We start from the raw sequence: 16,169 nt of genomic DNA on the forward strand, positions 1-16,169 counted from the left end.
TACCTTAGGTTTTTGGCAACCAGCTTCTTCCTTACAATAAAACTGAAAACTCCCCCAAATGAAGTAACTGTGCCTTGTTATGATCAGGCTTCATATTTTCATGGAAAAGCAGGCAGAAGATAGTAAACTGCTATGCTTAGAATGAAGAGAATATGTACTGGCCTAAGAATTGTGTGCTAAAGAGAGACCTGGTCTTTACTAGGATTTGCTCAAAAACAATTTCTACTCCATGACACAAAGTCCAAGGAAAAAGAAATAATTGCTCTAAAAAATTTTATACTTGAATTATAAGTGTCTAAGTTTGAAAAATTAACTTAAAATGTTTATAAGACAGAAAAATCTAAAACAAACACGGATATAGTAGCAGCTGGGTGGTATGCACACAGCTCTAGCTTTTTCTTTCCACTTGCAATATCATAATTTTGAAAATAAACCCAAATTGCTGAGAGAGAAGACCAGCTGGCATGAGAACTAGAAGCTCTAGGCAGCCTGATTTTTGTGATATAAACTGCTCTATTTTTAATCAGAAGTTGAGTGAGACTGAGATAAGGAACAAAACTCCTGTCTTCTCATCAATCAATCAAACACCTGGTGGCTCAGAGGTTAAAGCATGTGCCTGCAATGCTGGAGACCAGGGTTCGATCTCTGGGTCGGGAAGATCCCCTGGAGAAGGAAATGGCAACCCACTCCAGTATTCTTGCCTGGAGAATCCCATGGATGGAGCCTGGTGGGCTACAGTCCACGGGGTCACAAAGAGTTGGACATGACTGAGCAACTTCACTTCACTTCACTGTATACCTAGTACACTTCCAGGCCTTAAGGACATAAAGGTGAATGGAAGAGATACAGTCTCTACCTTCCTTCAGCTCACAATCTAATGGAAGGAAGAGACAAGAAGTAAACAAACTAAGGAGTAAACAATTATACATGGGATAAGTGTTCTGAAAAAAGCTAATAGCATTCAGATAGAAGATAACGGCAAGGGGGCTTCACCTAGTTTAGACAGGGTGGTCACAAATGGCCCCTGTAGGGAAGTCCTATCTAGCTGAACTGAAGCAAAAGGAACAATCCAGGTGAGGTCACTGGACACATAGACGACCTAACTCAGGACAGGGCTGTGTGAGTCCTAAAGTGCAGAGCAAGGCAAGATTGGCTGATACACATCATTGAGGAGGAAAAGGACCTGAGATGAGATCCAACAAACAGTCAGGGCCACGCCAGGCTCTAGACATATGGGAAAGAGTTGGCCTTTTATCTAAAACAAACATGGCAGCCACTACACACCTTAGTTGCAAGGGAGTAACATGTTCTCAATGGAGAAGGCAATGGCACCCCACCCCAGTCCTCTTGCCTGGAAAATCCCATGGACGGAGGAGCCTGGTGGGCTGCAGTCCATGGGGTCGCTAAGACTCGGACACGACTGAAGTGACTTAGCAGCAGTAGCAGCAGCAACATGTTCTCAATACACCTTATAAAAGAGCTTGCTGGCAGCTGAGTGGCTTGGAGTTGGTTAGAGGGGAAGCAGAGAGATGAGTAAGAAGCAGAATCAACCAATGGCAGACAAAGTCCAGTGTGCCACCCGATTTTGTAAATGAAGTTTTATCACAACGCCATGTGATCATTTGTTTACTGCTGTTTATGGCTGGTATCACACTATAATGGCAGAGTCCAGGGGTTCACAGAAATGCTCCTTTACTCACTTGAGAAATACTCAGATACTCATTTGAAAATGTTTACTATCTGACCATTTATAAGAAAAATTAAGCAGTGCCTGCATAGAAGTCTATGGCAGTAGCCACAATAATATATAGCTAATCAGCATTCAACCACAAGAATGGATGAGCATCTACTATGTGCTTAGGAGAAACACAGGCACCTAGAAATATTCAGGCTATATAAGATCAAGTGTCTTCTTTGATAATACTCAGTAGCATCAGATCCATCCCCTCATTGATCCTGACAAAATCTGCTCTTGCAAAGCCTCTACTATTCCCCCCCAAACCTTCAACTTCAGCTCAAGTCCTACCCCCTCCACGTAGCTTTCTGTCATTTATTTATACCTTACTCTCTATTTTTTAAAACTCTAGTCCTAAGTATATCCTATGTTCAATCCTTTAGTTTTGATTAATCTGTGAATATTCACAGATTTGGATAACCAACACTTTTTTTTTCCATGTGATGAAACCATGAAATAGCCCCGCCTGTCCCCTAAGCTCTGAGGTGCCAATTAAGCCTCTAGCCCAGTGAGACAGCTCTAGATCCAAGGCTATGGCAGTTGGTTCAGGGTCAGAATACAGCCCTAACAGAATCTCTCCCTCAAGCCTATCTGCTGAAATTCATAAGAATTGTTGTCTCTTGACTTGGCTTCCATGGTACTAGAAAGTTCTAAGTCCAGGACAGCCAATATTCCTGACCAATGCTCATTGCAGACACACACAGCTCACCTTCAGTGAGGTGAGAGACAGTGGAGAAGCAAACTGAGAGAGGTGTGGGTCTCGATGGGCTTCCCTGAGCCTTGCATCTCACAATGCCTCTCATCCTTACTAACTACATAAGCCAACGAATCCCAATTATTCAAGTTGATTGTGTTTCTGCCATGTACCACAGCAATCTTCATGAAATAGGCAAGGACTCCTGCCAAAAGATAACTAGGGCAGGGCTGTTTGGTGTCTCTGCAAGCCTCTTGCAGAGGGAACTTCAGATTGCTGGGACACTAGATGCTGGCTGGTTGATGGGCACCTAGGCCCCTTACACCTTGATCTTGGCTGTTAGGGCTTCACCTTGATCAGACTTTGCTAAGAAGAAACCTAGAGAAGGTATAGTACAAAACCAAGATGCTCTATCTTCTGCTCATTCTGGGCTGGCTTGGTACAGTAACTTGCCTTGTGATTTCAAGTAAGTCCTTCATACCATAAAATCCCCTACCTTAAATGAGGAAATGGGCTTTTGGAACAATGCTGCCCATTCTCTGATTCCTGACCTTAGGTTTGTCCAATTCCTGGGAAAATGAGCATTTTTAGCCCATCATTTTGGAACCAAGGTGACTGCTTTCATAGAACATTATTTGATTTTGTTCTGAAAAATGTAATCTCCTAGTCACATGCAGAGGCAGGGGTCTGCTATTTACATTGGACTCCTCACTCTGCTCCGGCTGGGGCAGTCTCCACACACCCGGGGACAGGCTAGGGGAAATGAGAGCACTTTATGGCTGGAGCGATCTCCACACACCCGGGGACAGGCTAGGGGAAATGAGAGCACTGTGTTTTTATCGTGGTTATGTGTGTCTCATGAAATAGTCCAAGTGCTTCTTGAGAAACAGAACAAGGAAGTACAAAAAGGGGATTTACAAATGTCTTAGAGGCCAGTATTACCCATAAGGAATTTTAAAGCTGGCTGAAAGTGTTGTTTTCTTATTTCCTATAAAAGTACCTTATTTAAAAAATCAAATCAGATCAAGAAGTTCTCTGGCAATGGTTTCTTGTTTCCAACCCTTAGCCCCATTTCTCCTGAGCTGTTATTCATGGACTATTCTGAATACAACTCAGATTAGACCATTGCAGTGTCTCTCAGCTGGGGTGCCGTTAGCATTTTACATGAGACTCTTTCTGTGCACTCAAGTCCCCTGCATCTCAAGATGGTTGCCTGCCTTCTTAGCTACACGCCAGCCATGTAGTGCCCTACCATTGTGACATTCAAAAATACCTCTCTGCATTTCTAACAACCTGAGGGGGACTGGAACAAGCACTTTTCAAGTCCATTTAACAAATGGGTTCACTGAGGCCCAGACATGGGAAAGTGACAGGATTTCCAAGGTCACACAAGACTAAGGAATGATTCTGAAGCTGCATGTTTTGACCATCCAATCCTAGTTATCTTTATATTACTTAACCCATCTCTAATAGCAGTGGGTTTCAATTTGCTGAAGCTGTTAGATAACTGAGAACCAAGTTATTACTATTAATGCCAATACCAACCATTAACCCCCACTTATACTTTGATTGCACTGATACACTCTTACAACATAGTTCAGCAATTTTTTTCATCCTCATCAGGTTTTCATTACCGTAAGCTCATCACACTTGTACTGGTTACTGGACAAGGAGTAACCTATCAGAATCTGAAAGCAGGATTCTAATTCTTGCTCTGTGCTCTCAAGAGAATTCTCCAGGCAAGAGTACAGGAGTGAGTTACCATTCCCTTCTCCAGGGCATCTTCAGGATCCAGGGATCAAACGCAGGTCTCCTGCACTGCAGGCAGATTCTTTACCACTGAGCCATCTGGGACACCCTAGCAATAATAATATATGACAGTGAAATCTTCTCATCCCTTGCCTGTTTATGGCTCCCCAAATCCCACCCCATTACTAGATTCGAGAAGAGGAAACAGAAAGGAAAAGAAGTATGCTTCATTAAAGAGTGGGTATTTGCATCTCACTTTTCTACTACAACAGAGTCACTGGCAACAGGAAGGAAAAACCTGCCTCATGTCATGTGTCTTGGACTCCCCCTCACCCTCACGCACACCTGATCCATCAATATTGTACAAAGGTGAAAAAGGACAGAGCCTTCAAGACTCTGTGTTCTTGTGGTACTTTCAGAGCAATTCACAAGCCTCTTTTAATTCCTTTGGTCTCTCTGAGATGTGCTGTGAGCAAGCCCACATGATCAATGATGGAGTGATGCCCAGTCACTTTTTCAGAGTTTTGGTAGAACAACAGGTCTGGAGTTGCATTTTAATAGCAATACTCTCTTACCATCCAGAGTATTTTATTCTTCTGCAAGAATTTTAAACACACACACACAAACCAGCTTGACTCAAAAGTTTAACACAATGTGAAAAGAACAAAGCTAAGGTCCCGAGTATGGATACTTTCTAGCTGAAAGCACTTAACAGCAGTACGTACGACTGCAAGGGGAATGCCAATTTATAGCTAATAACCATCAAGGGAAAATGAAAAAAAAAAAAAAGGTATATATATTACACACACCCCTCAAATAAGCTTATAATGGCAGAGTTTTCTTTTTCTTCTGTGGACCGCATAGCTTGTGGGATCTTAGTTCCCTGACCAGGGATTAAACCCGTGCCCTCGGCAATGAAAAGTGCTGAGTCCAAACCACTGGACTGCCAAGGAGTCCCTCTTTTTCATTTTTTTAGTAGTATTACTAGGGATTCATTAGGAAACAATCATTTAATTTCTCTAAAATATCAATTATGGTTTTGCTGCCCAGGCGTATAATTTTTTACAATGTTTCTTAATACCATATGACACTTAAAACTAAGATTTTGTCCTTCTCCCCCTCCAAAACCAAAGGAGGGTCAAATTTGAGCTATGAAAAATCCCTTTTCTATTTTTTTCCTTTTTTGGGCCATGCCACTCAGCTTGTGCGATCTTAGTTCCCCGACCTAGGACTGAACCCATGCCCTGTGCAGTGGAAGCACAGCATCCTAATCATGAGACCACCAGGGAAGTCCCTCCTTTTCTATTTTTGACAGTCATCTTCCAGAAGAACCAGAGAAACTAGCTTCAGTCTTAGAAAAAGGCTGCCAAGCACAAGGATATCCTTTCCATCTCCCCTCCCTTTGTAAAGCTGAGAGCTGCCCATGTGTTTATTCAAATCTATTCTTCAACAAATATTTGAGGCAAACAAGGAAAAGGCATAGAAAAATTTACCGTTAGAGAGAGTTAAAAAAAAAAATTCAGGACAGAGAGGAAAAAAGAGAGACCCTAGAAAAAAACGCAGTTATCTGGCATGCCTTAAAGCTATTCATAACTATTTTAAATTACTTCGCATATAAATACCAGTTATCCCCATGGGTAAACGTAACCCCCCCCACAAAGAGAAATGCCTGGAAGTGAGTGAGTTATACATCTACAGTAAAGTTATACCATAAAAAAATGCATTGTCCTTTTTCCACACCCCCAACTCGATTTCAGTACTTTTCTGTGAAGCATATTGGCAAAGTAAAACTTTCTGGTGGTGAAAAAAACAATAACAACTTGGACACAAATCAAAATAACTGCATCAGACAAAAATCAATAAGGTGGATCTTCAACTCAATTATTTCCCCTCTGGGGATGAAGTGTGCTCATGATGAGATATTTGTAAATATGCTATTGGCATCTATTTGGTTTGCTTAAACATAGTCACCTCTCAATCCACAGCGCTATTTCACTCTTCTCCTCCCCAAGGCCTGGCCTCCATCCCCAAGAGGTAGTCATCAGAAAACAGGGAGAGGGGTGTTGTCTTGCTGCAAACTGCAGTTGGTAAAGGAGTAAATGATCTTATTTTGAAAAGTTTGCCAGAAGGTGGACAGAAGAGTTTTCAAGGCTTAAGTGAATCAAATTCAGTTTGGCTTCAATATTCTTTGACTAATAAAGGAAGATCTCAAATTCCTCCAATTGAAAATAACCAAAATCCTCAAGCAAGAAAAAAAATCCTTTTTGTATTCCCTTGAGACCAACATTAGTGTGTTACGAGGCCTGGGCAAGGCCTTAGGACACCAAAATATGTGTGTGTGTACACATATACGGGGTTTCCCTAGTGGCTCAGGAGTTCAAGAATCCACCTGCAATGTTGGAGTCAAAGGAGATACAGGTTCGATCCCTGGGTCAGGAAGATCCCCTGGAGGATGGCATGGCAACCCACTCTAGTATTCTTGCCTGGAGAATCCCATAAACAGAGGAGCCTGGCATCACATGGAGTCGGACACGACTGAAGGGACTTAGCAGGCACATACATATATACATACTCAAGGGGGGCCGTTGTCCACATTCATATCCAGGGCAAAGTAGGAAGCCATTTTGGAAAAACAGTCATCACAAACATTGTGGGAAAAAAGGCAAGAAACTGACAGAGACTCTCTTCTTAACCACAGTGCACTCAAGCTCCTCTAAGCCCTTCTCAACTCAGCCTCATCCATGCACCTTGTTGTCAAGAGCGAGACTCTCGCTAACTCTCCTAGAACTACCTCCCATCCTCTGAGGATAAGTGTTTTCTGATCAAACTCCTCATCCCCTTCCATCTACCAGGTGATAATCCATCATCTGGCCTGCCTTCAACAAAAATCCTATTAAACAGGTCTAGCCAGAAATCCCTCTTGGCCCCTGATGTTGACTTTTAGTAACCTCCCACCCACTGACTCCCTTTCAGCCCCTTAGTTCTAAACCCTAACCCAGTTTAGAATTGAACACAACTACACTGATGTCTCTGTTTACCTGCTGCAATAGTTCCTCAGTAAATATGTTTTTAGCATTTTAACTGTTGTCTGCTCCGGTTTGCTTTGACAGAAGAGCAACAAATTTTTTAAAAGTCCATGAAAAAAAAGGGCGTTTCTTGGATGGATGTCATGTATGTGAGCATCTGCTTGTTTTTGTGGGTTTTTCTTTTCATCAATTTAGTTTTAATGTGGAAAAGAGTCATGAATGCAAGCCTGTCTTATGTTCTTGTCTTAACCTGTTAGCTCAAAAATTCTTTCTCTTCTTTCTCTTTTCCATAGGAGTATGTGATAGCTACAGGGATTCAGGATTTCCTATGGCTCCCACACACTGTGCCTTAAAGATGACTTTTCTTTATTTAGAAAAAGAGCTTATTGTTTAGTCACTAAGTCATGTCCAACTTTTTGAGACCCCATGGACTGTATGTAGCCCATCAGGCACCTCTGTCTATGAGATTTCCCAGGCAAGAATACTGGAGTGAGTTGCCATGCCCTCCTTCAAGTGACCTTCCCAACCCAGGGATTGAACCTGCATCTTCTGCATTGGCAGGTAGATTCTTTACCATTTCCTGAGCCACCAGGAAAGCCCCAAAAGGGACCTACATTGCAATAAGACATAAACATCTTACATCAGTTTAGTTCAGTTCAGTCGCTCAGTTGTGTCTGACTCTTTGTGACCCCATGGACTGCAGCATGCCAGGCCTCCCTGTTCATCACCAAATCCCGGAATTTACCCAAACTCATCTCCATTGAGTCAGTGATGCCATCCAACCATCTCATCCTCTGTCGTCCCCTTCTCCCACCTTCAATCTTTCCCAGCATTGGGGTTTTTCCAATGAGTCAGCTCTCCACATCGGATGGCCAAAGTATTGGAGTTTCAGCTTCTGTATCAGTCCTTCCAATGAACACTCAGGATTGGTCTCCTTTAGGATGGACTGGTTGGATCTCCTTGCAGTCCAAAGAACTCTCAAGAGTTTTGTCCAACACCACAGTTCAAAAGCATCAATTCTTCGGCTTACATATGTGATCTGAAAAGGAACTCTGAAGGTGGTCAGGTCCCTTTAAGCTTAATTGTTTCAAGTTTCCTCCACCTGGAGTCTTATTCAGTGATCAGTGAAGTTCAGAATGTTGTTCTAGTAACATTTTCTCTTGGTCATCTTGGCAAGTGCTAAGAGAGCAGAAGGGAGTATTTGGAAGGTTTTTTATGAACAAAATCCAGTTGAGGTATTTTTAATTTGAGTGTAAGCTGAGGGAAGAAGAAAATTTTAATGACATAGGAAAGGTAATTAACCCGGAAAATGCCAATACTCATATATTCTGATTTATTAAAGATGTGTAGTTTGTTTTTGAAATTGTCTGTCCTATAGGATGAAGAGCAATGAGATAAACCAGAAAGGCAGGGATGGGGACCTGGATTTTAGACTTTATTCTCACCATTAGGGTCAAGTAAAGTAACAGGCACTGGGGGAAATGATAAGAGGTAGTTCACCTGAAACCCTCACAACTGTGTTAATCAGCTATAGCCCAATTCAAAATAAAAAGTTTTTTTTTTTTTTTTAAGATATCTACTTAGAAAGGGAGGTGGGGGTGGAAAGATAGCCCACAGAACCCATTAAATGTCCAGCTCAGGCACGGTGATGGTATCTCTGGGCAAAGTGAGCCATCAAAGGTTTTGAAGAAAGTAAGGACCTTGATTGAAGTGGTAGTTTAAACAGTTCTCTGTAAGCCTTGGTCTTTGATGAACCAATGGAGGGGGAAAGCACCATAGGCAGAGAAGCCAGTCAGGAGGCTACTGTGATAGACAGTGTGTAATGAGGGCCTGAAGCGGATGAGCCAGCAGGGGTGAGAGATGATGGATATGAGGAAGCCCCAGAAGGAGAGGTCAGGCATAAGATGCTCTGCTTGGAACATGCATTCAGGAATGACATTTGGACACAGCTTCTTGCAACAGTAGAACACAAGGGCTAACATAGGTAACAGGCTGTTGCAAATTCAGAACCCAAGTAAGAGCTAAAATTCACCAGGCTCCCGCCAGACTTCAGACCGCTTTAACTATACATGAGGTATTGAAACAGCAGATTCATCCACACAACTAAACTGTATGCAACCTGCTGCAAAAACAGAGCAAAACCCACAGCTGGCTCTTAGGAGCAGCCCTGCTCAGTAAGCCAGGATTGGAAATGGTTCTACGTATTCCCAGCCTCCCTCCCTTAGCAAAAGCTTTCCCCTTCTACCTGGGTTGCTCAGCAACAGTGCCAGCCAGTTGCCAGGTTAACCTGATACCCTAGGGCCCCTCTCCCTAGGTGAAGACACTGCTAGCTCGTGAATGCTGCCCCTGATGCCACAGCAGCTCTCCCCCAGCCCCGAGAGAGCACTGTACTCTGCCGCAGCCTCTCAGCCCATCTCCCAGAACCTCAACCCTGGTGGTTCATCCCTCTGCCTCCACAACAGCCTTCTTAGTTCCCCTCTGTCTTCATGGCTCCAACTTCGGGAGAAACGTCTTCTCTCAGTGAGAACTTCTAGATAACTCCAAAAACTTTGTGTCTGACCAGCTTTCACCCAGACTGTTATTTCATCTAGCTTCAGGGAACCATGAGCTTCCTCCCGTGTCTCCCACTCTGTTCCCTGAAACTGCAAGTTCAAGATACTGGGAAACATCCAAAAAGTCCACCAACTTGTGATGGTTATTCAGTTATGGACTCCATACAGTTCAGCACCATTCAGGTGGCCCACTGGTAAAAGAACCTGCCTGCTAATGCGGGAGACACAAGAGATGTGCCACGTAGGGTTCAGGGAGATCCCCAGGAGAGGGAAATGGCAACACGCTCCAGTATTCTTGCCTGGAAAATTCCATGGACAGAGGAGCCTGGCAGGCTATAGTCCATGGGGCCACAAAGAATCGGACACAACTGAGCACATATATTCCTAAGGATTCCTCAAAATACTGGGGAACATCCAAAAAGCCCACCCAATTTGTGGTGGTTCTTCAATTACGGACTCTCCATGCCGTTCAGCACCATTCAACACTTAAAAGAAAGATCAATGGAGCTCATCTATGCCTGCTGGGCTGGAACCACCACTACACTCAGTGCCACAAAGAAGAAAAACACAGAGTGCTGTGTACTGCACTCTTTCAGCTAGGAAAGGGGCTGTAGGTGGCTGTACTTTTATCAAACAGCTCTGGCTGAAAGCAGTTTTTAAATTTTAAGTGGTCAGTCTCAGAAATGCAGTGCCCGTAGATTTGCAGGCGTCAGGGGAAACAACACTTACAATGAAATTATTCTAGTCACTGTATGACTTCTTCTATTCTATGGAAATTGGTTAAAAAATAGTTTTCTGCTAATGGCTTGTTTCCAGGATACCATTTTTCCAATTACTCACAAAGAGCAGAGATTATTAACCCGATGATTTTATTCCAGTGGGGACTGTTCAAAACCGCACTTGCTGCCATCCACAGAGGTTAAGCAGTGAATTATGAATGCACAGTGATAATGAAATTCTCAGAACAAACTTCTGTGGGCTTCAAATAGGTTTTCTTGGTGGGGTGAAGGGTGGGCAGAGAGGGGAAAGGCAAGCATTAATAGTCTGAAGGTCTGACACACTCAATTTGATTGTACAGCATAGGAAGGATGCCCCCAAAGCCTCGATCTGTGAATTTGCCTTAATTCCACGCAACAAACATTGTTAAGTCATAGTATCTGAGAGACTGGAGAATTAAATGAAGTAGGAGCCAATGGCGACAGGAGTTGTTGCCAAATTAACTTACCTGGAGCCTCTTCTGAACATCCAACAGGAGATTTGTTACCAAACTCTGACCTGGGCAGCTCTCTCTGCAGAAAGAGAAGCGGACTGACTGAAAATGGCTGCCCCACCTCACCCTCCCCTAATGAGTTCACGTGAGATCCATGCCCCCTCAACGCCTCCCCTCAGGTGAGTCCACCAGATGCAGGTCCTTAGGAGGCTGGAGAACAGAGGGCTGAGTCTGGGCTCAAGCAACGCACAGGCACACACAGTGTGAGGAGCACTGAGGGGGAGCAGCACGAATGGGAAACGCTGGCTGCATTGAATTCAAAGAAGCAGGAAAGAGGTGGAGGCCCTCCCCTTTTCAGCCTCACCTTACAAAATGTTCAAAACTTACTATTTTCTCAAATTTTAACTTTGGGAAGATACTCCTGCAGAGAAGCATAGCATCCCCAGCTCACCGTGCATCCAGGGAAGAAAGGTGGGGAAATCTGCAATGAAAGCTGAATCTCGAACTTGGCCTGCTGTCAGCAAGTCCTATGTCCTTTCTGATCACACATTCCTCATCAGTAACATGAAGACTTCAGAACTAGACAGTCTTCTCAGCCTTTGCCTAGGCAGTGACGGTCTATAGTTCTCTCACTGAGAAAAAGAATCTCCACTAAGAGGTCTCTAGATCACAGATAAAAATGCCCTCCCATCTCCCCCCATTACTAATCCCTGGATTGCACAGGGCCCTGTGGGAAAAGCCTCTTTAGCTCTTTCTGACTTCCCTGGTTGTGTTAAGCCACCCACCCATCACTCTGCCACAAGGCTCTAAGTTTACTTGGGGCCTGCTGGTCTGCATTTCTCGGACTTGGTTTCAGCGAGTTCTCTCAGTAACTTTAAAGACACAGATTTTTTAAAGTCTGAGCTTTCCTCAATATACCTGGTCCCTTCCCAGAAAGAAGGATAACACACACACATGTACACATATAGAATCTGTGAAGATGAAATAGTTTAGCTGTTTTGGTATTTGCCACATAGGGATAAACACAAGCCACAGATCAGATCAGATCAGTCACTCAGTCATGTCCGACTCTTTGTGACCCCATGAATCGCAGCACGCCAGGCCTCCCTATCCATCACCAACTCCCGGAGTTCACCCAGAATCACATCCATCGAGTCAGTGATGCCATCCAGCCATCTCATCCTCTGGCATCCCCTTCTCTTCCTGCCCCCAACCCCTCCCAGCATCAGACTCTTTTCCAATGAGTCAACTCTTCGCATGAGGTGGCTAAAGCACTGGAGTTTCAGCTTTAACATCATTCCTTCCAAAGAAATCCCAGGGCTGATCTCCTTCAGAATGGACTGGTTGGATCTCCTTGCAGTCCAAGGGACTCTCAAGAGTCTTCTCCAACACCACAGTTAAAAGCATCAATTCTTCGGCGCTCAGCCGTCTTCACAGTCCCACTCTCACATCCATAAATGACCACAGGAAAAACCATAGCCTTGACTAGACGGACCTTTCTTGGCAAAGTAATGTCTCTGCTTTTGAATATGCTATCTAGGTTGGTCATAACTTTCCTTCCAAGGAGTAAGCGTCTTTTAATTTCATGGCTGCAATCACCATCTGCAGTGATTTTGGAGCCCCGAAAAATAAAGTCTGACACCATTTCCACTGTTTCCCCATCTATTTCCCATGAAGTGATGGGACCAGATGCCATGATCTTCGTTTTCTGAATGTTGAGCTTTAAGCCAACTCTTTCACTCTCCACTTTCACTTTCATCAAGAGGCTTTTGAGTTCCTCTTCACTTTCTGCCATAAGGGTGGTGTCATCTGCATATATGAGGTTATTGACATTTCTCCTGGCAATCTTGATTCCAGCTTGTGTTTCTTCCAGTCCAGCATTTCTCATGATGTACTCTGCATATAAGTTAAATAAACAGGGTGACAATATATAGCCTTGATGAACTCCTTTTCCTATTTGGAACCAGTCTGTTGTTCCATGTCCACTTCTAACTGTTGCTTCCTGACCTGCATATAGGTTGCTCAAGAGGCAGGTTGGGTGGTCTGGTATTCCCATCTCTTTCAGAATTTTCCACAGTTGATTGTGATCCAAGAGTCAAACGCTTTGGCATAGTCAATAAAGCAGAAATAGATGCTTTTCTGGAACTCTCTTGCTTTTTTGATGATCCAGCGGATGTTGGCAATTTGATCTCTGGTTCCTCTGCCTTTTCAACACAGATGATTATTGTTAACACAGAATCCTGGGGTAAAATGTCTCCTTAAACTTGATCCTTAAAGATCAAGTACCCTAAATTATATTTTAGTTGTTGTTTAGTTGCTAAGTCATGTTCAACTCTTATGCAACTCCAGCGACTGTAGCCCACCAGGCTTCTCTGTTCATGGGATTTTCCAGGCAAGACATATTGGAGTGCGTTGCCATTTCCTTCTGGGGATCTTCCTGACCCAGGGATTGAACCCGAGTCTTGGGCATTGACAGATGAATTCTTTACCACTGAGCCACCAGAGAAGTCAAAAATATTATATTTAAATATCGCTTTTATAATATTCTGACATATTGTCCTTCAGGCTCTGAATATCACCATTATTAGTAAAACCAATAACAGCCACACCATTCCACTTGCTCTCTAGAAGTTTCCCTAAGGTTAGGGACCACAGAGCAACTTTCTGGTCTTCTACCTACCAGGACTGTCTCTTCCTTATAAAGCCCCTCAGCACCCCTTTTCTCTAGCATAGCCTTTCAGCTTCTGCTCCCTAATTAAGCATTCCCAGTTCCTCTTAAGATGTTGTTTAGCATTTCTTTAGTAGGCTCCCAACCCTTTCAAAGCATAGCACCTGGACTTGAAATCAATATTCTGGAAGTGGGATAGGGCAGGACTTAATTAGGGCTGTTTTGCTGGTTCCCTTCTTTGAAAGGAAGTGAAAGGATCACATCATATGGCAGGATGTTTACTGAGATATAGTTCATGTTTTGTTCTTTCTGTTTGTCTCACCACGACACCCAGACCAGGTAATGGGACTTTTGTTCTCCCATGCTTCTGGGGAAGTTTGCATTGCAAAGTTAAGAGAAGTTGAATGTTCTTAACTTCTCTTTTCCAGGATCTAGTACTTGGCAAACTTGTAGGGTGGCAAGCAGAGCAGAGAGCTCCTCAGGTGACACTAGTAATAAAGAACCTGCCTGTCAATGCAGGAGACATAAGAGATGAGGGTTGGATCCTTGGGCCAGGAAGATCCCCTGGAAGAGGGCATGGCAACCTGCTTCAGTATTCTTGCCTGGAGAATCTCATGGAGAGAGGAGCCTGGCAGGCTACAGTCCATGGGGTCACAAAGAGTTGGACACTACTGAAGCAACTTAACATGCACGCATGCAAAAAAAGCAGAGATAGGGCAGTGCCAATCAATAGAAACGCTAAAGCAAGAGGAAAGAAAAGACAAGATGCCCCAAGTATGGGCAGGAGATGGAGATAATCCACAACGTTGTGGAGGCCTTTGCTGTGTTAGATTCAATAGACATGGTTTGTTTCTGGAGAGTGGAGTGCCTGCCTGAGGGGACCGGGGGAGTTGGACTCCAGTCCTTGAAGATCTCACCTGGGTAAACAAATATTCTTGGAATAAGCTTGGCACAAAGGGAACTGAGACATTTGTCTTCAAGAGATTCCACTTTCCCCACTCAGGCTTGGTAATGGGGATTTCAGTGCAGTCTAGGATGGATTGAAAATAAATATTTCCCTCACATTCCAGCAATAACTCATGTCTCCAAAACTTGGATGTGACTGAGGGAAAGGGAATGGAGCCTCCAGAAATGACTGACATGTACTCTCCCTACAGCCTCCTAGGTTATAGGTTTAGTTTGATTTAGAGAAAATGAAATGCTTTGATTTTGTTTTATATCTGCACTTATTGTTTAAATTTTGTTTCTATTATAACTGTATGAAGTATTGTGAAGGGACTCAAAATAATAATTTCTTGCCTCAGTGAAAGTCCTATCTAATCTAGAGCTAACACTTCGATTTCGCTTGATAATGAAAGGAATTATAGTCAAATGGAAAGCAGTGTGACTACTTATCATTTTGTCTCTGTGTGTCTTACTCTCCTCCTCTGACAAATAGAGATAATAAGGACATAACTTCATAAAGACTACTGATAGTATGTGAGATTCCCATGCAGATGGCCATATATTTTTAATAACCATGGGATTTGTGGAACTTGTTTAGGCTATTGGTTAAAAGCTTGGGTTCCAGGGTCAGAACATCTGGGTTTACACCCTAGCTCTATGTGAGCCTGTGTGGTTTTGGATAAGCTAGCTACCCTCCCAGCTCTCAGTCCTTCCATTTCTTTAACATTAAGATGGGGGTAATAACAGTAGCTAGTTTGTAGGAAGGCATGAAAATTAAATAACATAACTCATGTAATGTTCCCAGCAACATGCTTGGTACATGCTAAGTGTTAATTAACTATTAAACATTGAGGAAATTGAGATAAAACATTTAAAATAATTAAATACATCATAAAAGTGTTGTCATCATTATTAAGTACTTGGTATTCTATTGAATTGAAAAGAAATTGTCCTATTTTTAAACATCTGGACCTAAAATGTACATAATTATAACAACAAAAGGAGAGAAAACATTTGTATCCACAGATGGGGACTATTATTTTTGGGGTCTAAAAATAACACACCACCATGATATAACTCAGATCCGGTTTCTATAAATACTCTTTTGATGATTAAATGATGGAAAAGTAAATGACAATACTCAAAACTTCTTTTGTGCATATATGTCTGAATATGGACATCATTAAAATGAAACAGCTTCCTTAATTTGCTAGGCAGATGATACAAAGTTTTAATCAATAATTCATCTTGGCAAAGAAACTCATTACTCAGCCAAGGCTATGATGAAAATCCTGTTAGGAAGTCTTACTTTGGCTAAACAAGACAAGTAAATTAAGAACAAAGTGAATAACCCAACTCTCTATAAATCATTCATTTCAGGATTAAACATTATGGATTTCTCCATTAAATATGCATCCCAGGCCTAGGTATGTATTAACTTCTATATTAGCCAGCCTTGAGAGATAGCTAATACAGTCGTCTGGGAGTCTCTATGAAACTACCAGCCTACTGAGTAGAACAAAAGCAAATAATGGAAAGTTTTGGAGAAGCCAGGGACTGAAAGCCAAAAGTCGTCAAAGCCAACCTTTC

The 16,169-nt window shown here is 42.8% G+C and overlaps 1 long non-coding RNA gene across 13 annotated transcripts in view; it reads right to left on the reverse strand.

Moving 5' to 3' along the window:
* The window catches only part of LOC147369756 (uncharacterized), a 206,507-nt gene extending 194,641 nt beyond the window's left edge, over positions 1 to 11,866 (reverse strand). The window contains exon 1 of one of the 13 annotated variants that reach the window (XR_015167848.1): positions 10,982 to 11,866. This is a non-coding gene — a long non-coding RNA (uncharacterized LOC147369756). The remainder of the gene's footprint in view (positions 1 to 10,981) is intronic. The other 12 variants (XR_015167847.1, XR_015167854.1, XR_015167852.1 and 9 more) reach the window with 12 other exon arrangements.
* Between the last annotated feature and the right edge of the window lie 4,303 nt (positions 11,867 to 16,169).

Source organism: Bos grunniens, chromosome 7 (genome assembly GCF_055505025.1).
Source record: "Bos grunniens cultivar Pamir isolate PY7600 chromosome 7, Bosgru_T2T1.0, whole genome shotgun sequence".
Classification (NCBI taxonomy): domain Eukaryota; kingdom Metazoa; phylum Chordata; class Mammalia; order Artiodactyla; family Bovidae; genus Bos; species Bos grunniens.